Genomic DNA, 26,492 nt, shown 5'->3' on the forward strand with positions numbered 1-26,492 from the left:
CGGTTTCTGCCGCCGGAAGGAAAGGATCTTGCCCCGCCGCCAGGTCTCAAATCTGTGTCGCCGCGATTCATAATTTCTCCGCGGCGCTCTGAGCGGCAGTGCCAGGGTTAAGCGAGACCATCTGCATGATCGTGTTTTACCAAAAACAAATGCATGTCATGAAAAGTTCCTTTTTTTTCCCCGTGGCTCCAGTCCAGGCTGTTGACTTGTTGTTTGGCAAAAGGGGGCAGCATCAAACAATGCCACAAAGAAATCTGCTCCTTGGAGCTCCGCGTCGGAGTTTGTGTCGGGCATTAGCGAGCATGTGCCCGGGCACCGGGGGTGATCCGATAGCCCGGGCTGCTGATTTCAGTGACGGCTTACCTGAGTAGGCAGCACATGATCAAGGCCCCTATTGTTTTACTCCAGACTCGCAGCCATTTGCGACATGCCTAAGTTGGGTGTTCCCCCCCCCCCAATTACATCTTTTGGAGTCGAAATAATACCATCTGGTTTCAAAGCCCCTTTTTTCCCCTATTAAGAAGGCTGACATGATAAGGTGCTGTGCTTTGGCTATGAAGTTTGCAGCAAAACTCTCATTGATTTCACTGACGGCACGATCAAACTTTTCAGCACTCCTTTTCATACCAGAAAGAGAAATGGGCATTTTGTTCTCCGTCCTTAGCTTGTTTTGAGAACTCATCTGGTTCTAGCCTAGGGAAATATATCGATCAGGCGCATAGATTTGCTTTTTCTTTTTTAAACACATGCAACCTTTAACCTTTCCTTTACCTACGCAGTTGGCATCTTTGTATTCTGCAGAACTTTTGGTATAAAACTGACGTGTTTTAATGGAGAGAAATCAGGTGTATTTCATTAGAAACCAGGATTGCTGACGGGGGAAGCCAAATCAAAACTTGCTTGTCACCTATGTTTTAATTTTTGCATTGGTCTCATTTGGGGCAAAGGCAATTGCTGAAGCTAGTTGTACTTGATCTATAGCCAGTTTCATGTACGGGGTTTTATGGCTGTAATGTTGAAGTTTCAAATATTGTAGAAGGAAGAATGTTTGTTTGCTTAAAGGCCGTTTTTAGAAACCACTCCACGACTTTGGGTCTTTCACTCAGAAAAGATTTAAAGATAAATAAATATGGGGCAAATTGAACTCGATAGTAGGAATCGTAGTAGTGATTGGGTTGTTTTTTGGGTATTTATGAGTTGTTTTAAGTAGCGGTGACTCAGATCACAGCTGAAAGTGCTGGACAGACCCGGGAGAAATTCACTGCGGTTGTTTGTGCAGCGGATCCTGTTGCACCTCATCCAACTCTAGCTGGGGCCTCCAAACAGGATGGAAATGATGCAGAGGCCTTATGCTGATCCTCTGCACATGGCCGAGCTTGGAATATTCTAATGCACATTATCCTGATTTATGCAAAGGGCTTGCTTTGAGGCACTATGGCGCTGCGCAGCTAGCCCCACTGTAATGCTAATCGTTGCTGTGAAGAGTGTGCTGTAGAAAGACTTCAGTTGGAATTTGGAACAAAATACCCCTTCCTTTCTCTATTGCTGTTTTTCTCTTTTTTTGTGAGCTCCCCTGCTTAGGAAAGAGCAATTGCACTCTTCTAGCAAGGTGTGTCGCACAGGCCTGGAAACGCATTGTAATTCAGCGTCCTTCTTCCTTCTCCCCGACAGCTGCACGTTCTGGGAGATGCAAGGGTGCATTTAATCTCGAGGCCCTTCATCAAAATTCCCATTAGTCTCAGTGGGAGTTATCTGAATAAGGAGTACAAGGTTGCTGAAGCTTTTGGAGGCGGACAGTGCTTTCTGTCCTGCATCGGCTGCTCAGAGCGGAGCTTGCCTTCATCATTTTGTCCCCGTTCCTGTCATTTGTGGAGGACGGCAGTGCTGGTGGCTGTCCCCTGTTCCAGATTCAAGGCTTGTTCACCAAGGCCAGCAAAGCTCTTAAGCGTGCTGGCAACTCTCAGCTGCTAAGAAACAGCTCGTGCTCTGCTGGATTGTGGCCTATATTAAATACTCTAAGGGCATTTGCAGTTTTTAAGCTCCATAAAATGTATCCGGGCTTTCTGCAAACTTCTCACGACTGGCTTAGGAGCACCGGTGTTGTTACAGCACAAGTGGCTATGAACCAAGGTTTCCAAACTCAATAAATGCGGCATGTAATTACACAAGAAGGATGTTACCTGGTTGCAGAAAGCAGCTTTTTTTCCAGGCATAGGCCTACTGGCCTGCTTTAAATTTAAGCCTGTGCTGGGCAAAGAAAACTGTCTTTCCTTTTTAGGGAACTTCAAACGGATCACAAGCAAACGTGGTAATTGCTAGGCTTAATCCCCAAGTCAATCGTGAGCACACTGAGAGTCCATCGGAAGTCTGGGTGACTTCTGATTGTTTGTCATTGAGCTGTAGGTTGTAGAAGTGCAGGATTGTGTCCTTGCACGGCCTGCACCTCAGATCTGCGCGTGCTCAGTGCTCTCTGGCAGCCGGGCGTCTGGCAGAATCGGTACCATGCTGGGTCAGGCCTTCGTCGGATGCCACCGCTTCTGACCTTTGTGGGTGACCTGCCTCCTAGAGCTGACTAAATTCCTGTGTGTTTCCTGGTTTCAAAATAAAATGCACTCGGCCTGGTAGGTTATTTTAAGGAACCAAACAATTTGCAATGTGCTGGTTACAAAGCCTGGACTTTCTCCACTGTGCAGCAACTTGTTAGTGCAGTGGTTCTCAACTTGTTTAGACGCCAGGCACCCCTTGGAAAATGTCAGGTCCTGGCTTTCGCTCAGGTTTTGATCACAGAAAAACAGAGCAGTTCTTCTGTTGCAAAGCACTCAGCGTACAAACAGGGCAGAATGTTGTTTTTTTTTTTTTACCAGTGTGGATTTCTCTTTGAAATCTCTGGATTTATCTTGTGAATCACGTTTGCACATGCAACAGTGCTAACATTGTGCAGCACCCTTGAAAGGGAATGGAGGCACCCTAGGGTGTCACAGCCCCTTGGATGAGAATCACTCTTTTGGTCCGTGTGGCCAGCTGAGATGTAACAGCCCACAAATCAACATCACAGGGCATATCTATATGTGCGCTTTAATGGGCATTAGCTGATTTTAATGTGCATTAAAGCATTGCAAAAAACGGTGTGCTTTCACTAATGTGCATTAAAATAAGGTTGGGTGGCCAGTCACCTGTTAGACTGGTTAGACCAGACAGTCACCTTTCTGAGGTCACTTGACCCCAGTCGTCTTCCTGCCTAGAGCAAGGGGGCTGGACCCGGTGATCTGCAAGGTCCCTTCCAAAGTCTGACTCTATGAATAAGGTAATGAGCCTTCTTCTGGTCCCTCACAATGGAGTATTAAATTTAATGCGCATTAGCAAAAGTGCATTAATGAACATGTAGACGCGTGCATAGTTATGTGTTTTGTTATGTATAGTTATGTATACTCTGCTGAGCTCCATGAGCTTGTCCCTGCCTTCAGATCCATGAAATGAGCTCCAAAATGAGGTCTAGTGTGTAAGAGTCTAATCTTGGGAGATGCCAAGGGCCCCATCCTTGAGTAGTTAGTAGAGGCCATAAGGCCTTGGACCTTTGGTAGGACATTCCTGAAGACCTGCATAATTGGATGGGGAGCAGAGAGGCTGCTTGCAGCCTTTGCTTGTGCGAGCAAAGACTGGCGGACTGAGCCTTTAAGAAGCCAGTCCACAAGCAATTTGTCCTTTAAAGGTTTGTGACTTCCCTGCAGGTTGCATCTCTCCAAGACTCCTCATGCCGTGACTTTCAACGAGCGCTTGGTTTGAGCAAAAGCGGGTGCCTTTGGCAAAACATATTTACCACCATTCAAAACAGGTGGATCTGGAGTCAATTTATTCAGTGTAATTTATTCCAGACTCCTTTTGGAATAATTTACACCCTAGAGCCTCCTAAGATGTGCATTGTGTAGCCAAGCTGTCTGTGTCTGGCTACATGAGGTTTTACACATCTTTTATAGCGAACACAGAGATTCAAATGCAAAAATCCGGTGCTGTGAGCTCATGGAAATGTGTGAAACTCCCTGGAGGAACAGTGGGTGCATGAATCAGGGAATGAATTGCACCCATCCACAGGCAGAGAGTATTTTAGCTGTGATGGATATATGTTGCATGCTCTTTGTTTTAATAGAGTTCAAGCATCTTGAATTCAAAGATAATTTGAAAGAACAAAGGTAACATGAAAGAATGAAAGTTACTTATTTGGCTAAAACCTAAAAAATGTTAACTGTGGGTCAGATAGCGGCTCTAACAAAATGACTAGCGGTGACTGCGTAGAGCACCAGGAAGGGGGAGATACCAGCCTCCAGATCTTTTTAGTGGTTACTCGAGGAATAGAAACCAAACTGCTTAACTGCACTGGTTGTGCATAATAAAAAGCATGGGAGGAGCCCTTCACCGGGTCTGAATCCATGCAGATGGGCTTTGTGCTTCTGTGGAGTTGCACAAACTTCAAAGAAGCGCTAGGAGAGCGCTGGACCTCTCCACGTGGGTCCAAGGCAAGGTCGGGACTAAAAGACTTAGAGGCTGCCCACTAAGGCTGTCCTCTTGTCCAGGGTTCTCGTCGGTGGTCTGTATTTCCTGGCCACATCCACGGCGTTTCTTCTTGCAGTTCCCGCTCGAGGGGGCTCATTTGTGGAAGGACAGATCAGGAAATGGTTAGGAAGCTCATTGCGGCTGGACCGGCTAGCAGGTGGAAGGCAGCAGAGGCCAGCCCAGGTCCTGAGAGTACTTTTGAGCTGGTCTGTAAAATGGAGGAGAAAATTGGCCTGGTCTCAAGAGTTTAAGGGGATTAGAGCTTCCCCTGCCTGCCCTTTCTTTCTACTCTTCTGTAAACGATGAAAACCCCTTTCTGCCTGAACGTCGGGTGCGCTGGCTGGGGAATTGGTGTGCGTTTGTAAGTCCACATAATATTCTACTCGGTGACCTTTCCAAAGCCCACGGTACATCTGAAGGGCATTAACACTAAAAAGCAAAGAGTGGGAGCCTCGACATTTGCCTGACATCTGACATGCTTCTTCAGACTTAAGGCAGCTTCACTATCGCTTCATTAGGATTGCAATTCAAATAGCTAAAGTAAGAGAAATTGAGGTGTCCTGTATACTCTGCACCAAGCCTGGAAATGGTGGCAACTCATGGGAGGAAGTCTTGGGGGAAAGCGGGTGCCCTGGTATCCAGCACCATAGACTTAGCTGCTAGGCAGGGCTGCTACGTCCCTCTGCAGTACCAATTAATCACGAGGGTGTCATGAAGGTGCTGGCAAGTTCCTGATGGAAAAAATAAATGGCTTCTTCCATGTAAGGCTGATGAGTGATTTACACAGCCAGGTGTATTGGCTCTCGTGATACCCCTGCGTGGTCGATAAGCAGTAATAATATCTCCAGGCAGAGGAAGTAAGGGGCAGATTTGAAAGGTATGTAGGTGCTGACCATAGGCGGCAGAAGGCTGGGGCTTAGCCCCCACAAACTAATTTTGCGGCGGCCGGCAGCAGCAGCAGCACCGTGGCACCGCTCGGCGTGCAGCCAGGCCAGCACGCCACACGCTCAGCTCCGCACGGCTGAGGAAGAAGAGGATAACCATGCATGCGCTGCACCTGGGGTGGCCATCATAGAGGACAGTCCGGTTGTCCTCTGTCCTCTATTGATATGAAACCTGCAGCCTTTGTGCCCTCTCTTTTTCTCTTTAAGAGTAACCACTAAAAGGACCTGGAGGCTGGTATCTCCTCCTTTTATTTAAGAGAAAAATAGAGGGCATAAGGGCGTCGGGTTTTGTATCAACAGAGGACAAAGTAGCAGAAAACCGGACTGTCCTCTGTGATGCCCACCCGAGTTGCACCGCGCAGAGCACAATGTGTGTTGTAGTTCTCGTGCTAATGCATGCACTTAGCCCCCCCGGATAATATTTTCTTCCTCCATCTATGGTGCCGACAGAGGCAGATTGGTGCCCAGTAATATTTTTGAAGGCTAAAATGTAATGGGAGTTTAACCGTAAGAGAAATCTACCCATAGGAGAGTTGCTCAAGGGAACTCAGTAAGGTCGGTAGCAGAGATAGGGGTAGGACCTGCATGTGACTCCCAGGGCCCAATTCAGGAAAGGCCTTAAGCACAGGCTAAATTATAAGCATGCATTTAAGTGGCATCAATTCACTGCTTCTGTGGATCCCATTGAAAGACTATACAGCTCTCTCCTTCTTAAACGGTTTTGCTGGGTAACCTGAGTCTTGCAGCCCTTCGCTCACCTGAGGAATTTACTTGGCAGCGGAGGAAAAGACACTCACCTCTGTAAGGGCGTGTAGCAAGGACAGATCATTCTTGTTATGTAAATACGTATATTTAATTAAAAGAAACGGAAGTGAGTAACATCTTATTAAATTTAACATTTTCCCCCTTAACCAACAGAAATTGTTCCTGGGAGAGTCATTTACCAGCTATCTGCTGTATTTGACTAGGACGGTATATCAGGAATATAAAACATGGTACTGCTAATGTGATGAGTGTTCCCTGTAATGTGTCTTTGAAATATTAAAACAACGTCTATTTGGAATGAGCTTTGCTCACCTACTTGTCTTCGGTTGCCTTGTCAAGCTGGGCTTCACTGCTTTGCCTCGGAGACTTATGAATTCATTATACTCCTCGAATGTTAATACCACTTCGTTTCCTCTAAATTTCTTCTTCTTATTTATTTATTGATTCTTCATTTGAACACAGTTTCACGGATAATGATAATGCTACTGATGATAGCTGGCATGAGTTAATTTTGAGAAGGCTGAAATTTCGATGCCATTCTTCCTTGCCAAGAATCTCTATGTAAAGTTCAAGTGCTAAGGCATCCCAAATGCTAAATTCGTTGAACAGCCAACTGGACAAGGTTACTCCCAATGTTGAGTTATTTCTGGTTCCATGAGTATAGTCAGCATGGAGGTCAACGCATCTAAAACTGTTCGTGGTAAGCGCAATACCTCACACGGTGAATGTGTATAGGCTTCACTGTGTGAGCAGCCCTGTGGACTGGTGGCAGTGCGTGTGCGATGAAGGCTTGCATTACACTTTACTTTTGAATCCTGTTTTGGGGTCTTTTTCCTCCTATCATTCACAGAAAAGTCTGGAAAGGGTCATTATAACCATCTGATGCCCGGTAAGACGTTTAGGCCCCAAAGCTTCTATGAATTACTTCTTGTTTGAACTAGGTATCTTTTTCAGAAAAAAGAATCGACTCTTAATTTTAAAATTGCCCGTGTTCTTGGTGGTCCTTGTGTAATTGCTCTCACTGTTAACAAAACCTGCAATTGACTTCTGATTAGTTTTAGTCATTGGCCCCTTTTATATCGGGTCTGCTAAATTCAGGGGACCACTTACTCTTACAGGTACGTTTAGACGGTAATCTAGTTACCCCGTATGCTTGTCTTTGAGAAGCTAGAAAGAATGAACTTTTGGAGTCTCTCGCATATTTTCCCAGTCTTTGACATTCATGTGGGTCTTCCATGAATGTCCCCAAGGATACCTTGCGCAAGACCGAACTGGATGCTGTTGGTGTAACCTGTGGGAGGTTGGCTGGACTGGAATAGCAAAGAGCTGCAGGTCAGGACTGAGATGCATTTACAGAGCTGGAAGACGAGGCAAAGATTAGACTAGCATACCAAGCTGCAAGTCAAGAAGGAGGAGTAGGGCCCTCCAAGAAGGGGACAGGGGGAAATGTTGCAGGTCTTGGTTGAGATGCAGAGGCATGTGAGTGAGGAAAAGCTAGAACAACAAGGATCCCCCAGAGAAGCACGGACCGCTGCAGACTGGAACAGCAGCGGTTGCCGAAAAGCAGAGATGCACAGCGTGGGCTCAGCTCGTTGTGGAAACGCGTGAACAGTGGCTCAGACACAGCACCCCCCTCTACTCAAAAACCGGAAGATGCTCGAGAAGGGGAAGATGACTTTTTAAACCAAAGTGAAACAGGAGAGTTCGCTTCTAGTGCCTAAGAAGCAACCGTCAAGCTACCCTGGCGATCGCATGACCTGAATCGGAAAGCCCTGACTCCTGCAAGTAGTCCTTGCCGTGACGTTTTATTCATTTCGGTTAAGCTACCTGTGAACAGGATTATGCAGGATCAAGCTCCTTGTTGCAAACACAATGCAAGTGTTCTTGACGTGGCTTCAGAAAGTTATTAGTATAATGCCAGGCTGTTACTGGCCTTAACTGTGATAATTGTTATCTGAAAGAAGTCGAACCTTCCTCTAAGTAACACAATCTCTGTTTTTAGTTGGGAGAGATGTTATCATTTAATGAAAACTTTTTGTTTTCTGGCAGTATGGCCTGCTATCCACTTACAGAGCTCCCAGAGGGCTTGAACAGCCATGAAAAGCTTCTGGACCAAATTTTTCTCTCAATTACAAGGGTGCAAGCCCATTGTAGGCTTGAGAGCCGCACTAAAACAACTGGGAGCACACTGAGAGTGGCTGGGAATGGGAATCCAAAGACTTGAGGGCAGACGTGTTTGTTATGTGGTGGGTCAGATTTACCTCCAAATGAGGTTTGGTAAGACGTAAGCTCTTACAAACCTTTAGATCAGGTGAAGTGTTTCTACATTTTAATTAAAATGCACTGGAAACAATTTGTTTTTTTTTTTAAAAATTAGGCATGGGAACACTTCTCCTGATCTTAGGGTAAATTGTGTTGTGGATCATGGTAGAGTGTTTGGGGTGCTTATGGCTCTTGAAAACCAGTGGAAAAAGGTACTTTCTTTAAAGAATTAGATGAACATCCTTCCCCCAAATGTTTTGGCATCAGGCGCAGAGACAAAATTGATTAGTAATAGAAGTAAAAGGATGAGGATTGCTGGTTTTCTTGCCGAGACTGATGGACTCAGGAAAAAAAATGAAGAGCTGGACTTTTTGCCTTGCGTTGAGCAGCGCTTTCATACAGAAGCAGACCGGATAAGAGCTTTGCTACATCTTACACTGTAAGCCACTCAAATATTAACTGGCTTAGTGTTGTTCAGCTTAGTGGAGCAGTTGCACCATAAGGCAAAAAGCTACCTCTGACTGTCCTTCACCTGCATAGCTGTGACTTGCCATTACAGGCTTGGTGAGAAGGGACAAGTCCTCTAGGAGCTGTGCATGGCCCCAGGCAGAAGTGGTACCCCATAATATTCCTTGTGTTTTTCTGTGATTAAAAACTCTTTAACCACCCTAAATTTGAGCCCCTGTCAATCTGGAGGATAAAAGGCGGCTGCCGCATCCCTGGCAATCCCAGGGGATAGCGGGACCTGAAGTGATGAGGTGCCGTGGATGGGGGTAGGGATTGCTGGCCACGGGGTGGGACCACACGGGAGGCGTTGCGGCCACTGGGCGCCCCAGGGAAGGGGTGCTTAGTTTCCATGAAACACCCGGGCAGCCGCCACCCTAACCAACTTGCTGCTTCCTCTGGGCAGAGCCAGCAGAGCATCCTGGGATACTGGAAGACTTCAATTTGGGTTGAATTGCTGTGGGGAGGGGCCACGCCTTAGCAAGGTTATGTGGATTAGACGTAATCTTGCCCTGAAGTGGCATAATTGTGAGCTGCATAATGAATGCTTGAAACCACATAAAGGTGTTAGTGTGCAGCCAGTCCAGAGGTTAAGAGCATCTAAATTTACATGTAACAGGGCCCTGAATCACTACCCAGCTTAACTGGAGCTGTGGCAGCTTCCGTCATCTGAGGCTCCAACCCAGTGATTTCAAGACTTTGTATAATAAACCTCTGCTCGGCCTCCACAGGGCGACCGATACGGACTTGAATTTCACATTTGCAAGTTGCAGCGATCCAAGATTTATCTGTGACCCGGGGAACCTCACCCTGCACCTAGTGAGATAGTAACACTTCCATTTACTGAAAATAAAACGGGGTCAGGCTACTTTTTACAAATGTTTTTAGTGTGCACGGTACTTGCAGTTCCCCCTTGAGGAGGTCTGCTCTGAAACCAGAGCAGCGGGCAAATCAGGATTGCTAGTTTGGCTCAGTTGCTTTTTAACCCTAATAGGCTCCTCTTTAAAATGCAATGGCATAATGTAGATGGCCCGAATTAGTTTTGAATAGCAAAACTAGCATGTCTCTCAGTTACGATTGGTTGACAGATTAGAAGGAAATGATCAGGAAGGAAATGCATGCTTATCACAGCCAGCCTTCCCAGATGAAAAAGCGGTTCGGTGGCATATTTGCAATTGAGGTGTAACTGAAAGCACTTTTGGAAATGTACTTCATATGCCGCTTTGAAATGGTGTTTTCTATTACAAACCATTTCTGGAACAGATTATCATGATTGTAGGAAGCACTTCAAGGCAGATTGATGTAGGAAGATCTTTCCGGAAAACTTTGGCTTCTTTTATAAGGCAGAAAGCTGCAAATGTGCCTGCAATCTGTGTTGGTTCAACTACGACAGCATTTATTTGATACAAATGGGCTGCTATTAATTTCCAAAATGTAACAAAGCATTTTATATTGCTGCTTCCATTTTTTTGTCATACAGAGTTTGACTGAAAGCCCGGTGTTCCCAGGATTGGATTTCGCCCCTCCTTCCCCCCCCACCCCGTTTCCAAGCAGGGAGTTTAAATATAGCCGCGTAATCCCAGACGGCACCCTATGGAGAGCTAGGCAGTGATCTGAAAGGTTGGTGGCTAAACTTTGCCCAGCTGGATGTTTTCCCTATAATTTAGGAGCTGGAAGATTGCACCGAAAGGAAGCAGACTGTGGCCATTGCTGTTTCTGCATTCTCGGTCATCCAGGCAGCTGAATTCGTTGCAGTTTTGCCTCCTGTCGAGGCTTTTAAAAACGTTTTCATCAAATCAGTCACCTGTAGGCTCAACCTCAGGCATCTCTGGCAAGTGAAATCTTGTGTATGCTCATAAACATCAAAGCTATCTGGGAAAGCAACCTCTTCGGCTGGTATGAAACCAAGCAGTACCAGGGTATCAAAATGTGCTGGCATGCAGGCAAGTAGTTCTCGTTGTTAAAGGATGCTGGGATCAGATACAAATGCAGGGGGAGGGAAGGGAGCGCGAGAGGAAAGAGAACTAGCAACTTAACACCCTTCTCACCCCGCTGCATTTAGCAGCAGATTTAGGAAAGCAAGAAGAATGATGCTACAGACCCCCACATCAAGGGGAAGAAATAGATTTGGGGCTCCTGAGGCAACTCTCAGAGACCATAAAAGCTAAAGAGGCGGTGGTCATGGGGGACCTAAACTACCCAGACATCTGCTGGGAGACACAGACAGCAAAGTCCCACCGCTCACGCAGGTTTCTAACCTGTGTACAGGACCTCCACCTGACGCAGGAGGTACATGGTCCCACTAGGGGGAATGCCTTACTGGATCTGGTATTGGCAACGGGGGATGACATAGTAGGGGACCTACAGATCGGTAGCCATCTGGGGGACAGTGATCACCTAAAAGTACAATTCAACATAAGGCGTCGAGTGGGTAAGGTAACCAGTAGGGTGAACGTGCTGGACTTTAGGAAAGCTGATTTCAGCGAACTCAGGCGATTAGTGAAGGATGCACTGCAGAGTAGTAGTTTTGAAATGATGGCAGCCCAAGAAGGGTGGCTGTGCCTTAAGGAAGCTATCCTTCGAGCACAAAGCGAGACGATCCCCATGCGAGGTAAAAGAGGGAAAGGGGCCAGGAGGCTTCCCTGGCTGACCAGAGAAATCCAGGGCAGACTAAGGGCCAAAAGGGGAGCACATAAAAAGTGGAAACAGGGAGAGATCACCAAAGAGGAATATACCTCTTCTGCTCGTGCTTGTAGGGAGGCAGTTAGACAGGCCAAAGCTACCATGGAGCTGAGGATGGCAACCCAAGTAAAAGACAATAAGAAATTGCTTTTTAGATATATAGGGAGTAAAAGGAAGGCCCAGGGAGGAATAGGACCCCTGCTAAATGGGCAGAAACAATTGGTGACGGACAGAGGGGACAAGGCTGAACTCCTCAACGAGTTCTTCGCCTCAGTGTCCCTAAGCGAGAGGCACGACAAGTCTCTCACTGGGAGTGTAGGGAGGCAGCAGCAAGGCACCAGACTGCCATGCGTGGACCCTGAGGTGGTGCAGGGTCACTTGGAGGAACTGGATGCCTTTAAGTCGGCAGGCCCGGATGAGCTCCATCCGAGGGTACTGAAGGCACTGGCCGACATCAGTGCAGAGCCACTGGCGGGAATATTTGAATGCTCGTGGCGCACGGGTCAAGTCCCGGAGGACTGGAAAAGGGCCAATGTGGTTCCCATTTTCAAGAAGGGGAGGAAGGAGGACCCGGGTAACTATAGGCCAGTCAGTCTCACCTCCATCCTTGGCAAAATCTTTGAGAAAATCATCAAGGCTCACATTTGTGAGAGCCCGGCAGGACAAATTATGCTGAGGGGAAACCAGCACGGGTTCGTGGCAGGCAGATCGTGCCTGACCAATCTAGTCTCTTTTTATGACCAGGTCACAAAACGCCTCGACGCAGGAGGAGGGGTGGATGTCGTATACTTGGACTTCAGGAAGGCCTTTGATACGGTATCCCACCCCATACTGGTGAACAAGTTAAGGGGCTGTGACTTGGATGACTGCACAGTCCGGTGGGTGGAGAATTGGCTGGAGGGTCGCACCCAGAGAGTTGTGGTGGATGGGTCGGTTTCGACCTGGAAGAGTGTGGGCAGTGGGGTCCCGCAGGGCTCGGTGCTTGGACCGATACTCTTTAATGTCTTCATCAGCGACTTGGATGAGGGAGTGAAATGTACTCTGTCCAAGTTTGCAGATGACACTAAGCTATGGGGCGAAGTGGACACACCGGAGGGCAGGGAGCAGCTGCAAGCAGACCTGGACAGGTTAGACAAGTGGGCAGAAAACAACAGAATGCAGTTCAACAAGGAGAAATGCAAAGTGCTGCATCTAGGGAGGAAAAATGTCCAGCACACCTACAGCCTAGGAAATGACCTGCTGGGTGGCACGGAAGTGGAAAGGGATCTTGGAGTCCTAGTAGACTCCAAGATGAACATGAGTCGGCAGTGTGACGAAACCATCAGAAAAGCCAATGGCACTTTATCGTGCATCAGCAGATGCATGACAAATAGGTCCAAGGAGGTGATACTTCCCCTCTATCGGGCGCTGGTCAGACCGCAGCTGGAGTACTGCGTGCAATTCTGGGCGCCGCACTTCAAGAAAGATGCGGATAACCTGGAGAGGGTCCAGAGAAGGGCCGCTCGTATGGTTAAGAGCCTGCAGGCCAAGCCCTACGAGGAGAGATTAGAGAAACTGGACCTTTTCAGCCTCCGCAAGAGAAGGTTGAGAGGCGACCTGGTGGCTGCCTATAAGTTCGTCAGGGGGGCACAGAAGGGAATTGGTGAGTATTTATTCACCAAGGCGCCCCCGGGGGTTACAAGAAATAATGGCCACAAGCTAGAGGAGAGCAGATTTAGATTGGATATTAGGAGGAACTTCTTCACAGTTCGAGTGGCCAAGGTCTGGAACGGGCTCCCAAGGGAGGTGGTGCTCTCCCCTACCCTGGGGGTATTCAGGAGAAGGTTGGATGTGTATCTAGCTGGGGTAATGTAGGCCCAGCACTCTTTCCTGCTTATGCAGGGGGTCGGACTCGATGATCTATTGAGGTCCCTTCCGACCCTAGCATCTATGAATCTATGAATCTATGAATCTATAAGAAAATAGTCACGTACCAATACCTGTGATGCTGGTTCATCCTAGTGCTTTTGCCAAACTGTGACACCTGGTTGCCATTGCATGGGGGCTGTACAGACGCTAACCAGGGAAACCTAATGTCACTTTACAGGGGGAAGCGGGGGGAACTGGGGAAGGGAGAAATTAAATGACTTGGCCCTGGCCCCTGAGCCGGATCTAGCCTGCAGAGCCTGCAGAGCCAGGCCATCTGACTTGCAGGAAATCTGGTGCACAGCATTAATTGCTGCTCCCCTGCTGCCAAATTACTGGACGTGTGGGGAGCCCTGGGGGACAGGTAACGTGCCCCTGTGTACCAGCTCTGGCTGGCCTGTGGGATTGGGCTGGCACACGGCTGGATCCGGATGGCAGGTGGCCCGTTGTGGCAGGTGGCTCCCGGGTGGCAGGTGACATCTGGAGCCGACCTGCTGCCATCCGTCTGGCCTGTGGTGGCCATAAGGTTGGGTGCCACTGCCCTAGGCCAGTGTCTGTGCCACGGTGACAGCAGAAGATGCTGACTCCAGCGCCAAATTTACACTAGGAAGATCTGGCTGGTTCCTTTTTTGTGCAGCGGGGCCTGGAGATACTCATTTCCCCCATGTTCCCCCCATTAAAGTCAAGGTACACTGGTGATGGGTATCTTTTCTGACTGTGTATAACAACGACTAATACAAAATTAAATCATCCTAACATAGTAAAGGCGAATTCTCTTTTTGTCAGAAGTGTCAACTTGATGGCAAGGCGGATGGCAGAAGAGAGTTTAAAGAACAAGTCTGAATTTTATTTTATCAACTAAATGCATTTTTGTCTCCCTGATAACTTCCTCAGCACCTTTCACTTAAAAGGCTTCAGAAAGATGCTGTCAGCTAGTATATTCGGTACTGAAATGAAGTCCTCCCTAAGGTAGAACCGTGTAGATATTTAAAGGTGAACTGTGAAGGAAATTAAAAAAAACAAACCACCCCGAATTGTTTGATCTCTCTCTTGCCGTTCATTTATGGTTCTGATAAATGGGGTAAGTGGGACACAGCATGCTTGCTTCTGAAAAGCTTCATTCTCCCTTTTTATTACACTAGAAATACTAGTTCTCCGTGCCGCTGTCTGGCTGGAGAACAGAGTTCGGAGTCAATGCTGTCAGGCAAAATGGGCACCCGCCATTGAGTGGCATGAAAGCAGGTTTTAAAGCAAACCCACTTGTGCGCTACAATTTAAGGACCCCATTCCAGCTTGCCCTGCTTGGGCTGCTTCTCTGCTCTCCTCCTCTGTTGCCCGATGCTTGCCATGGTAAGGGAGCTGGCAGCCTGGCTTAAACAGAAGGGGTTTATGGAAGTAAAGAGGTCTGTAGCTGCAGACACGGTCAACCCAGGTTCCACATGGCTCAACTTCCAGCTGTTGTCTACTTGTTGCACGCGCTGTTGTGCGGACGGACACCTCATGGCTGATTGATGTGCTATTGTGAGAGCTGCGCTACTTTGAAGGGGACTCCCCAAGAAGCCGCCTTGTCTGGACCTCCTGGCATGTCAACTCAAGGAGCAAGCCTCTGGCTCCTCTTTGCAGAGCCTAACCCTAACCCTAACCCTAACCCTGACTTCCTTGGTGCTCCATAGCGCCTCGGAGAGCTCCTTCTTTTTGGTCAGGTCCAGGGAAGGTGGGGTGTCGTCTTCTTCAAAGAGCACTGACATCCCAAATAGCACAGCACACTGCTCCGCTTCCAAACAAATAGTCTTTATTGTGCCACTGCTGTTTCCTCTGTCCTTGCTCGGACTACTCTCTCCTTGGACTGCTCTTTCTCTCTGGCCACCATGGGGCTTCTCTTGCTTTACTCCATTGTGCTCTCAGAGCCTCGCTCTTTGGGTCCAGTCAGCCATCCTTGCAACCAAATTGTTGTAAAATGACAGTCTTCACATGAAGACAATGCTTGCTCAAAGTTTAATGGCATGGGAAACCAATCTGGGGTAGTCTCTATGGATGGCTGCCAGGCCCAGGCTGCCATCTGCCCCTTGGGTGAGAAGGGCATAAAAGTGTCCTGCTTATAAAACGATGTGCAGCAAAGCACACCTATGTTGACCCCTCAGATGTTCCCCATCCAAACGCCAGGCTACATCTCAGCGCACTTACGGCCTTTTTGGTCTCGCGCTGCAGGAAAACCTGTCCCCAAAGCTCTCTGGCAGTGCCCGGTAGCCTGTCTCTTCCATGCTTGAATCAAGAGCCGTCTCTGCAGCTGTGTGCCTTGGACCTCTCTCTTACCTCCCCACCTCATTCATTCTCTGTCATAAATCGAATCATTGTTTTAAAAGCCTGTTTTATCCCCTGCTTAAAGCCCTTAATTTCTTCCTGTAACTTTATTCTTTAACTCTGTCGAACCCTTTGGAATGCAGCTCATATGGTAGATGCTATGAAAATAAAGCGGTATTATGCAGAAAGATATTCAGCTCATTTAAAAAAAAAGTAGAAAGAGGAATTTCAGATCCCTTTTTGAATCGGGCTTCTGCAAACAGGCTTTTCTCCTCCCAGCTTTTTCTTGCCTTTTCTTCCCCACCATGGAAAATTACCAGGCAAGGAACAATTTTGTGGAGTAAATTAGCTCATGTTGTCAATGAGCATAAGTTAATCTACTTAATGTGTAGTGTGCTTCTTGCATTTACACATAATTAAATCATATTTGTTCTTAGAGACCATTCATCCAATGTAAACTTGCTTTCCAAGTAAATATTCCTTTAATTAGCAGAACAAATAGATCAGGAAGCTTGGAGCTGATTACTGCGGTGTCCCTGTCCCCAGCGCCTGCTTCCAGCCTGCACCATGGAGAGGTGTGATCGCTGCAGCCAAGGAGCATAGCAGCCCCTGCAGTTTGGTCATAAATAAATCCTGCTAATGCTTCACATTCCTGTATCCTTCCCTGGAGGTTTTCAAGTGGCTTCAGCAAACCAGGTGGGGACTTCTTAGTCCCATTTTATAGAAGGGTAAAGTGAAGCAGAGAGAGATGAAGGCCAAGGGACAATATCCATAGGTGGTGTAAATAGGCATAAGTACACTGACACATACACTGTTGGGCAGAGGTGTCAAAGATACAGGGGCATCATCTGCCGCTGGTGCTGGCTCTGCACTGAGCCAGTCTGGGACCCACCCCGCATGCCAGATCCAGTCCCTGTTCCTGGTTGTCTGGGACTGTGTTGCATATAGCACTTACTATGGTCAGTCTGGGACATGAGCTGCATGCGGTGCCCACTCCAGATGCTCTGGACACCATGTGTCCCAGAGTGGGCACTGGGTCTGGCATGCGGGGGACAAAGCGTCCCTGTGGGCCAGATGAGGTTAACCCCTGTGCTTCAGGGGACAGGAACTCTTCCCCCATTGAACCTGGTGGAGCCATGCCTATTCCAGTCACACACCACCTAGCTCTGTATTTTCAGAAGGGTTGTTGAGTGTTGCCTTAGCCTTTGGCACTGCAATTTAGGACACCAGGACCCTGACTTTCAGAGAGTCTGAAAGCCCGTGACTCCAGCTGAATTGTTGAGAGCTGCGGGTGCTCAGCGTCTGGGAGAAGAGGGTCTGGGGGTTACAGTGGACAATAAGATGGGTGTGAGTCAGCAGTGTGCCCTTGTTGCTAAAGCTAATGGCATACCGGGCTGCATTAATAGGAGCATTGCCAGCAGATCAAAGAAAGTAATTAGTCCCCTGTTCTCAGCACTGGTGAGACCACATCTGGAGTCCTGTGTCCAGTTTTGGGCCCCCCCCTACAGAAAGGATGTGGACAAGTTGCAGAGAATCCAGCAGAGAGCCATGAAAATGGTTCGGGGGCTGTGGGACATGACTGGTGAGCAGAGGACGAGGGATCTGGGCTTACGTAGTCTCAGAAGAGAAGAGATTTGATAACAGCCTTCAACTCCCTGCAGGGGGGCTGCAAAGAAGATGGAGCTGGGCTGTTCCCAGTGGTGGCAGATGACAAAACAAGGAGCAAGGGCACAAGTTGCAGCAAGGGAGGTTTAAGTTGGGTATTAGGACAGACTCTCTCATTAGGAGGGTAGTAAAACACTGGAACAGGTTACTCAGAGAGGTGGTGGCATCTCCATCCTTGAAGGTTTTAAAGGCCCAGCTCGACAAAGCCCTGGCTGAGATGGTGTAGTTGGGGCTGGTCCTGCTTGGAGCAGGGGGTTGGACTGGACGTGACCTCCTGAGGTCCCTTCTGACCCTCATTGTCTATGATTCAAAATCAAGTTGGGCACCTAACCCATATTCGGCTGTGGATTTCTAGTCCCGTGGGACTGGTCCAGGATACAGGGAGCCAGTGGCAGAGCTGAGAGTAGCACCCACTTGGGCGACTAGTCTGAGAAATGAGCCACATGCTGCTTTGGACTAGAAAATCTGACACTCATGAGGAGGGAAACAGCTCCATGGTCCTGAGTTCAGGAGCTACTGCTGGGGTTTGTTGTCACCGTGCATTTAACTGTGCTTAGCCTGTTCACAAGCATGGCCCCTCAGCAAAGCTGTGCTTGTGCTCATATTAGTGGGGTGGCTTTGTTCGTGCTGTCCTCATCCATGTATCTTCACATGCACACTTGTGTCTTTCCTTATGGCGCAGCCCCTGATTCTTTGTTGAGATACTCTAGGATTCCTCCCCGGCAGTGATGGGAGGACTTGTCTGCTCTTTGGGGGAGTTGGGTGGAGTATATCGGAAGACTGTGAGCACCTACATCCTCCTAGTAGGTGGTTTCCAATGGCTCAGAAAACTCCCTTCCCTCGTAGGGTAAGCCAGCCTGAGATCAAGACACACCAGGTCCTGGGTGAGAGCCTTTTCTGGTGGTGTGGGGGATATAGGGTTAAACTCTGGATCAGAGCCCAGGTTAACCTTTGGGCCAGTGCAGAAGTGGCCCAAAGGACAGCCAGAATTGGGTATAGTTTTAAGGCATGTTTGGTTTAAGCATAACCCCTCAAAATGTAGGTAACGAGCCCACAACAGTCTTAATGGGGAGGAGAGCCACTATGCTTGGGCGTGCAGTGCTTCAGGTCTGCCACCCTCCAATCCCGCCATAACTATTTTTCAGTAGCATCGTATGGATATTCAGCACGTCGGATGTACCCGGGAGTGCAACAGCACTGCAGGATGCTGTAGGGTACCATTGTTAACACACAAGAGCTTTTCGCATCCTCTTGGTCCTCTGTGGAGGTCACCCACACTCAAACATGGTGTGACTTACTAATTATCCTCTCTTCTCAGAGCTCCTGTTTCTTTTCCTATTGGAGCGATTTGGTCCTTCGAGCCCAGCCAGATGACAGGCTGCAAGGGAGCAAAGAGCTTGCTTAAGCCATTTTACTTTCCGTACTTAGCAGGCATGCTTACAGTTATGAAGTTGTTCCTCTTCTCTAACGTGCCTGGTCCAGCTGCGTGAGCTTTAGGACTGCTCTGCAATGTGTCTGAGGGTATAGGCATGTTGGTGATAGCTGCTCTGCAAAAGCTTCCAGTGTGGATGCTTTTATTCCTCACTAAGGCTAAGTCCGCTTTGGCCTTAATGGTGTGATCACAGCCTGGGTAGACACACCTGAGTCAGCTTTAACTTAGATAGTTTAGAGGCAAGTAGCAGCTGTAGCTGTGGCAGCATGGGTTTTAGCTGCCTGAGTAAGAACCCAGGGTCCGTGCTGGCTTGTAAAGGCCATACTAAAACCTGCTGCCGTGTTTCACTAGTTCAGGTGTATGTAGCTTTGCTGCAAACTTGGTCCTTAAATGAAGTGAGGATTGAGCCCAAGAGAGCCTCTGTGCAGTTTAGCTTAGTCCAGCACAGAATGAGATACAGTTAAACCCTTAAACGTGGAATAAGGTGTCTGCTGGGGGGTTAGAGCAGAGGGCTGCTGATCACAACTTACATTATTTCCCCATGTAAATCAACCCCAGTTTAGGATCAGGGAGGATCCGGGAGTTTGAAGAGCTGGTTATGGAGCGGAGAGTGTAACCGTTCATCTATTTCTTATACCTCCTCACCTGAAAAACTGGGATGATAATGATTTTCGTCTGCCCTGTCTCAAATAAAAAACTTGCAGCAGGGAATTGTCCATATAGCATGCCTGTACAGCATCTGGCACCGTGGGACCCGATTTCACTTGCAGCCTGTAGGTGATAATGCAATAACAAATAGGTATGGAAAGTCATCTATGATGAAAGTGCCTTGTGTTTTAAATGCTTCAGATCACCATCACCATAGATCTTTGAAGGATTTAATGAAAATTGTTTCAGCAGGACTGCAATACCTCAAAGCACATTGTGTGTGCTGAAGTATAGCGAGGAGGAGAACCCATACAATATTCCTACTGCTTTACCCCTTGCTCTGTTGTGACAGGTAGGATCGATTTTACAGTTAGGTGAGACTGATTCAAATGCTCCTTTATTGAGCTTATTGGCACCTATTACTAACAATGTTAAAAGGTTAAATGCTCTGCATGTTAAACTGGACACAGCCAAGAAATGGCTCAGTGAAACAAATTGATCCACTTACAAATAGCTATTTTATTGCACCAGACATGGGGGTGCGCGTGGGCCTGTGTGTATGCGTGTTTAGCTTTTAAGAGGCGGTTTAAGAGCATTTGTTGGTGTAATCTTAAACCTATTTTTTTTCACCCCATGCATAGAAAACATTTCTGCTTGCAGAATGAAGCAGCTGCTGATTAGATTGCCAGGTAGCTTCATTTAGCTCTGTTAGCATCCAGAGGGGAATGGGGGTGGGCTTGTGTGTTAACCATAGGACTAGAAATATAGGGATTTGTATTTATCTATCCCTGGTTCAACTACAGGTGTGCTGTTTGATCAGGAGCCCTTCGAACCTTCTCAGCCACATTTCTTATCACTGTACAATACAGATGATACCTCGCACAGGTGTGGTGAAGCTTTGATCACTAGGTTTTGCAAAGCACTGTGGGGTCTGGCACTGGGATATGTTGTAGAGGTGCAGAGTGAAGGTATTGTGGTATTGAAGATACTGCTTGGAGTATGGAGAAGCCAGTCAAATAAAGCCGTATGAATGCTACTGGATTTGGTGGACCTGAACTGGGAGAGGGAGGGAGGCGGTCACGGTTTAAGTATGACCCTGGGAATTGGGACATTCTGTCTATTAAACTTGTCCCTACCAGTTTTGCGCAGGTCTCAGCTTTACCTTCTGTCCAGCTGGGGTAACGATGGGCTTCAAAAAAAAGTCTCTGGGAGAATTAATCCGAGATTGTCAGGAAAGTGCTTTGAACTTGGGAAGTGCTATGTGCTCCCCATCTCTGTGTGTTGTTTGAACTTGGCTCTTGGTGGAGCATGTCCACTTGGAGTGACCCTTTTCTTTTTACAATCCAAACAACTGAACGGCCAGATGTGTGCCATTAAAAACAAGATGTTCTCGCTAATGCTGGCACGGCGGTCCCTGCTCCACCCCGCCGGAGCTACACTCCCAGATCTGCACCAGGCCCATGCGCTGACTGCAGAGCAGCTGGCCCTCGCCGCCCTTATTTCCTTTGGCAGGGTCCCCGTTCTCAGACTGCTCCACACCTGTGGTCTAGTTGCAAGTGCTGAGAAGAGCCACGCACTGTGCTTCTGGTATTGGTTTTAGTGCTTGTGACATGTGCCAGCCTGGAAAAAACAAGACAGACACAGACCTCGAAAGCATGATAACAGGAATGATTTCCCTTCGGCTCTGCCCGTCCCAGAGCAGAGCTCCAGTGTGCACTGGGAGCTTGTGAGCTGGAAACTTGCTGCAGCAGTCAAGCCCTTAGTGCTGAGAATAAAATCGAGAGCTCTCTAGTGTGTTAAGTCTCGCAGGCTGGCCTTCGGACTGGGGGGAGCCTCGCTTAAGACCCGAGGGAGAACAAAAGTGTTGCTAAGTCGCCCTTTTCAAGGGTCTGTGTTACCATGATACTCCCTCTAACCTGACTCTGAAGTGCATAGCTGCCGGGCTGTTCAAGGGTCCAGCTGGCATTGAAGTTCCCATCGGCTTTGTTTGTCGCCCCCAGCTTCGAAATGCCAGAAACAAATGGCTGTGTTAGTTCAGGACAGAGCTGTGCCTATGTTAGGCAGGTGGGACTAGATGGTCAGCTTGGCTCCCTCTGGCTTTGCGAGATATAAAGTCCCTAGCGGCTCCTTGCAATGGGCCAGATTCAAATCCTAGTGAAGTCAATCGGAGGATTAGTCTTTCCATTACGTCCGTGGGCTTTGAATGAGACCAAAACGGGGTTTGATTAAGGAACATGCTTATTCTACCTCTTAATTGAACATAACGATCCCCTGTGCTGTACTTTTCTCTTACCGTCCAAAGTGGCCAGTACCTCTTTCCAGCACATCCTGCTTACAGGTTCTCTTTTATGGCTGGTCGCCTGTGAATGCGCCTTAGTTGTCACTGCGACCTCCAGTGTGACTAGGGATCGTGATTGCCTTTGAACAGAAGGTGGGCTCTGGGGGTGCTGGACTTCCAGAGCCAGTAGCACGTCGTGCCTTTGCAACTCTCAGTCTGTCAGAGGCAGGATGTTTTTTTTCCTCCAGCTGGGTGAGAAGCACATCTGCTGCCGTCCAGCTGGAGCCTGCAGAGCTGAGGGCAGGGAGTCGCTCTCCCGAGGATGGGCGTGCTGCTCACACCCTGTCCACCTGCATTTGAGTGTTTCCCGAGCTTGGACAAATGTGGATTTGGCCGTCAGTGCTTTGAACGTGTTTGCGGGGCCTTGGTGGTATAAAAAAAAGATTCACGGTGCACCAGGCTTTTATCCCCTCCCACTGTGCGGTTTTGGGTAGAGCTGTCCTCATGGTGAATGCACTTCTTGAGTAAGTAGGATTTACTGTATGGTGCCTTCAGCAACGGGCAACTACTGCCTCTAATGGGATCTCTTCCTTCGCTCAAAGGTTTGGGTCACTCCTGATCAAGAGGGAAGAAGGGACAGGAATGTCCTTGGATGGCCTTGTGTTTGCAGTCCCTAGATACTGAAAGGTGCGGGCATGTTGGCTTTTCCATACGGGGGGCTGGTCTGGTTTTGGGGTGGTGGGGAGGAAAGTTCTCTTTTTTGTTTCTGTTTCATGGACTGCCCCAAAAGCTAAAACCGAACCAGCCGGCCTGCAACAGACTGCGGGGTTTACTGTGCTATTTCTGTCGTAACTGTGTGATAATGTTGCTTGTCTCAGTTTAGCCTGTGCCCAGGGATTTAAGTGCCAGGACACGCAGGACAAGACAGAAGGGATCTTCAGCATCCGCAAGACTTGAATAGCCCTGCTGATGATTCAGGTGGGCCTGGTAGTCCTCCTTTGGAGGATATGCCCAGGGGGCATCAAATGGAGGAGACGGCGGTAAGCATACCAAGGCTGGACAAGGAGAGCATCTGCTTGGGGGAGGCCGTCTCGGAGACCAGCCAAGGAGCTTTGGGGCTCAGGACCTGGAGATGCAGGAAAGGAAACAGCTGAGTCTTTTTAGGGGTGCTCTCGGCTGTGTGGGCTGGACGGGGACAGCCCCTGTGGAGGGAGGCTACGTGGCCTGTACCCCAATAAAGGCCTGTATTGAAGCAGAGCTGTTGGTATGCTGCTTGCAGTGTTGGGGTGCACTTCTTCTTCCCAGCAAGGGGTAAAGCCCCTCTCTCAAAAAAACCTGGACTCTCATCCTTTGAATCATGCCCATTGGAGAACTAGGGAAGGCCGGGGATGCAAAGATCGGGGTCACAGGGTGGGAAGAAGCCTGGACCCGCTTCCTGCTCCAGGAGCCATACCTAGGTTGGCTTCAGAGGGGCAGTCTCAAGGACCAGACAGTGCTGGGGAGCCTGCGATGATGGGGAGGGAAGTTCTCTTTTTCTCATTTCTATTGTGGTCCTCTCTTCAAGAGCGAAAAACAAACCAGTTTCTCCAGGCTGGTAAATGTATTCACTCATGAGCAATTTGGCCACACGCCCTCCTTGGGGCTGAAATGGGTTGAGCTCCATGTTTGCTCACACCCTTCTTTGCCCCTCCAGCCTCATCGCTGGCAGCACGCACACTCGCTCCTCTCCCCCTCGGTCCCAGGAGCGCTGCATTCGCGCTCTCCCCATTCTGCAGGGAGTCCCGCTGCTGGTGCCCGGTGATGCACAACTGCCTTCCTCCTGCTCTGCTTGATGTGTGCCTCCGGTCCAGGGACTGGTGCACTCTTCTGTGCTGTGCTGAGGTTGTGTGCCTCCCATAGGGGCCTAAACCCATAGGGAGTGGGAGTGTGGCTGTTACAAACAGCACCCTCGTTGGCTGTCTAGATGGAGAAACTGAGTCTGCAGTGGGCCTGTGGACTGGACCGGGCCCTGTAGCGACTGTCTTGGGTTGTGCAAAGCGACGGTCTTGGGTTGAGTCACGATGATTACAACGCCACCACCCTGGTTGCTTCGATTCGAACCATCTCCAAATCTGCCCAACTGTGCCAGGGTCGTAAAAAACAGGGAGTTGTCAGTTGTTCCACCAATATGCTGAAATACCCAGACCTTAGTGGTATTTTTGGCTTACTGCTCACAGAGGCTATAACCCCGTTTGGGAAGCTGAGAGCATGTCCCTTGGTGCCACTTGAATATTTTACTGAGAAAGGGAATTAGTCATTTGCCAGGCAGACATCTGGGTGGTGGTTTTATTTTTCTCGTTTTATTTTCTTTGGTGCGTATTTTCATATAAAATGGAAGCCATTCAGCCAATCCGGACTAGGAACATGGGTCATGTTTAAATGCATTTGCGTTTGATGTATTTTAAGCATCAGTGAAAATAAGGGTTAAACCTTGGGGCTGCCCACAGTGAACTAGCAGATTTTCAAGGTGTTTAAAGCCTGCCTACATTTATTTTCAATGCTGATGTGGTGGGACTACCCCCCAGGACACTCATTGAGCCGTGGTGTTTGGGCTTTACGTGCTGGGTTTTGAGCTTTTCAGTTCCCTGGGTCAGCGTAGAGTCAAAGCCCTCTTTTGGGCTCTGATTCTAGCCACACCGGCACGCTCCTGGCACGTGCACTTGCTGTCCAGCAACCCAAGATGCTACAGTCCAGCTGCAAAGGGCCCAAGACTGGTGCCAGGGCTGCCAAACTTCTCCATTGCGTAGAGGCAAAGCTTTCTGCGGGTGATGTATTTTATTGGACCAAACACGTGGTTGCTAATGGTTGTCAGAGTTTATCCCAACCATGCAATAAAAGTGATCACCCACAAAACACCTTGCCTCACACATAATTCCTGCACTGTCATAGCTGCAACATCATCCCAGCACTATCATTTGCTTAAACACATCATTTTGTAGAGTTGCTCTTCGTTTCATAGTTTCTAGGGTCGGAAGGGACCTGAGCAGATCATCAAGTCCGACCCCCTGCCATGGCAGGAAAGAGTACTGGGGTCAAATGACCCCGGCTAGGTGTTCATCCAGCCAAGCTCTGCAGCTTGCCTGGTTGGGGACGCGCCACAGCTGATGCAAACATTTGGAGGCTTGGCAAAGGGGTTTTGGACTTGGTTGCTCTTTCCTTTGGTCTGTGGATCTGGGCCAGACTCAGAACCACCTGCATGCCAGTCCCTGGCTCTGTTTCTTTACCGCTCTTGAGCATTTTGTGGGATCTGGCCTGTGTTTCTGTGGTCGATAGTTTCTTCTGTGGTGTCTTTCTCTGACCTCTGCAGGCTGCAGCCTCGTGGTCCCTATGTCCTTCTCCTCTTTGAAAGCCTCTTCTTTTTGTTCCTCTCTCCTGCCCAAGCTTTTCTTCTCTGTGAATTCTTCTGGGGGGGTTTCGTGTTTGCATGTACACGTGGAGTCTTTGTTTCATCTCCAGGGGAAATCGCACTGCTCCTGGTAGACCACCTGGAACAAATTGTCTTCTACCCGCTCAGGGACTTTCCTAAGCCTGCCCATTGTCCTGCCTGTGGAGAGTCATTAAAATGTTAATCGCACCTTTGTTGGTTCTGCATCTTCTTCCAGAAACAGCTCGATGTGTGACAGGGCCAAGTTCATAAAAAGAAACCGGTCCGAATTCTCCAGTCCTGCACAGGCGCATCCTCCAAGGGTTGCAGCCGTCTGGCGAGTTTCAAACCGCAGCCTGCTTTTCTCAGACTCAGATGCAGGTGAGGCCTTCAGTGTGAATTGGGAAGAAAGCTCCCACATCGCTTTGCGGCTTTGCAATACGCGGATTCCAGTTCTAGCTGGTGGCCTCCCCTTCCCCTTTTCCCAAGGAGGCTTGCGGGATGCAGTGAGTGTGCTGGGAGGGAGTTTCCTCCTGTAATCGCGAGGGGTAGAGATGCAGCATGCAGCACAGGGAGAGCTTTCCCCGGCTCTCTGGCATGGGAGAGACTTTCCCGGAGTCCAACAAACTGGGCTGCACGGAAGGGGAAGTTCTGACCCTTTCAATCCAGAAAAGGGCTGTGTAGAAAATCATCAGATGATTTAGGAAGAGCCAGAGACAGAAAAGAGCGATTGGCTTATCCAGCTGACCCCCTCCTAATACAGGATCCCCTTCCTACGGGACACTTTCTGGCATTCATTTTAACCGGTTCCCATCCTATGACTTCCCTTGGGAGACGTTTTTTCACAGCATAGCAGATCTCGTCCTTAACACGCTTCGCCTGACATTCAGCCTGTCTTTTCTCCAGTCTCTCTGCTGGCATTAGTTTCCTGTTGACCCCCCCGTCCTCTCCCCCTTTCCCTTTTATAGCTCTCTTCCCTCCTTGCCGTGTTTCATATTAGCCTCATTTTGATAAATCAGGCCCTGCAGCCCACCCTGCTGTGCTGAATTCCTTCGTGCTGCTCTCCATCTCTGCGAGCTGCTCATTACAGCCTGCCTCGGTACATACCCTCCAGCCCCCGGCACCTCCCCAGATCAGGCTGCTCGGTTCGCGGCG

General features: G+C 48.7%; 1 protein-coding gene across 2 annotated transcripts in view; it reads left to right on the plus strand.

Annotated features, from left to right (window-relative positions):
- The window catches only part of SEMA5B (semaphorin 5B), a 351,344-nt gene that overhangs the window by 1,055 nt on the left and 323,797 nt on the right, over positions 1-26,492 (plus strand). The gene's annotated exons all lie outside the window — the stretch shown is intronic.

This window comes from Crocodylus siamensis, chromosome 4 (genome assembly GCF_052110815.1).
Source record: "Crocodylus siamensis isolate JL-2025a chromosome 4, ASM5211081v1, whole genome shotgun sequence".
NCBI classification, from domain to species: Eukaryota; Metazoa; Chordata; order Crocodylia; family Crocodylidae; genus Crocodylus; species Crocodylus siamensis.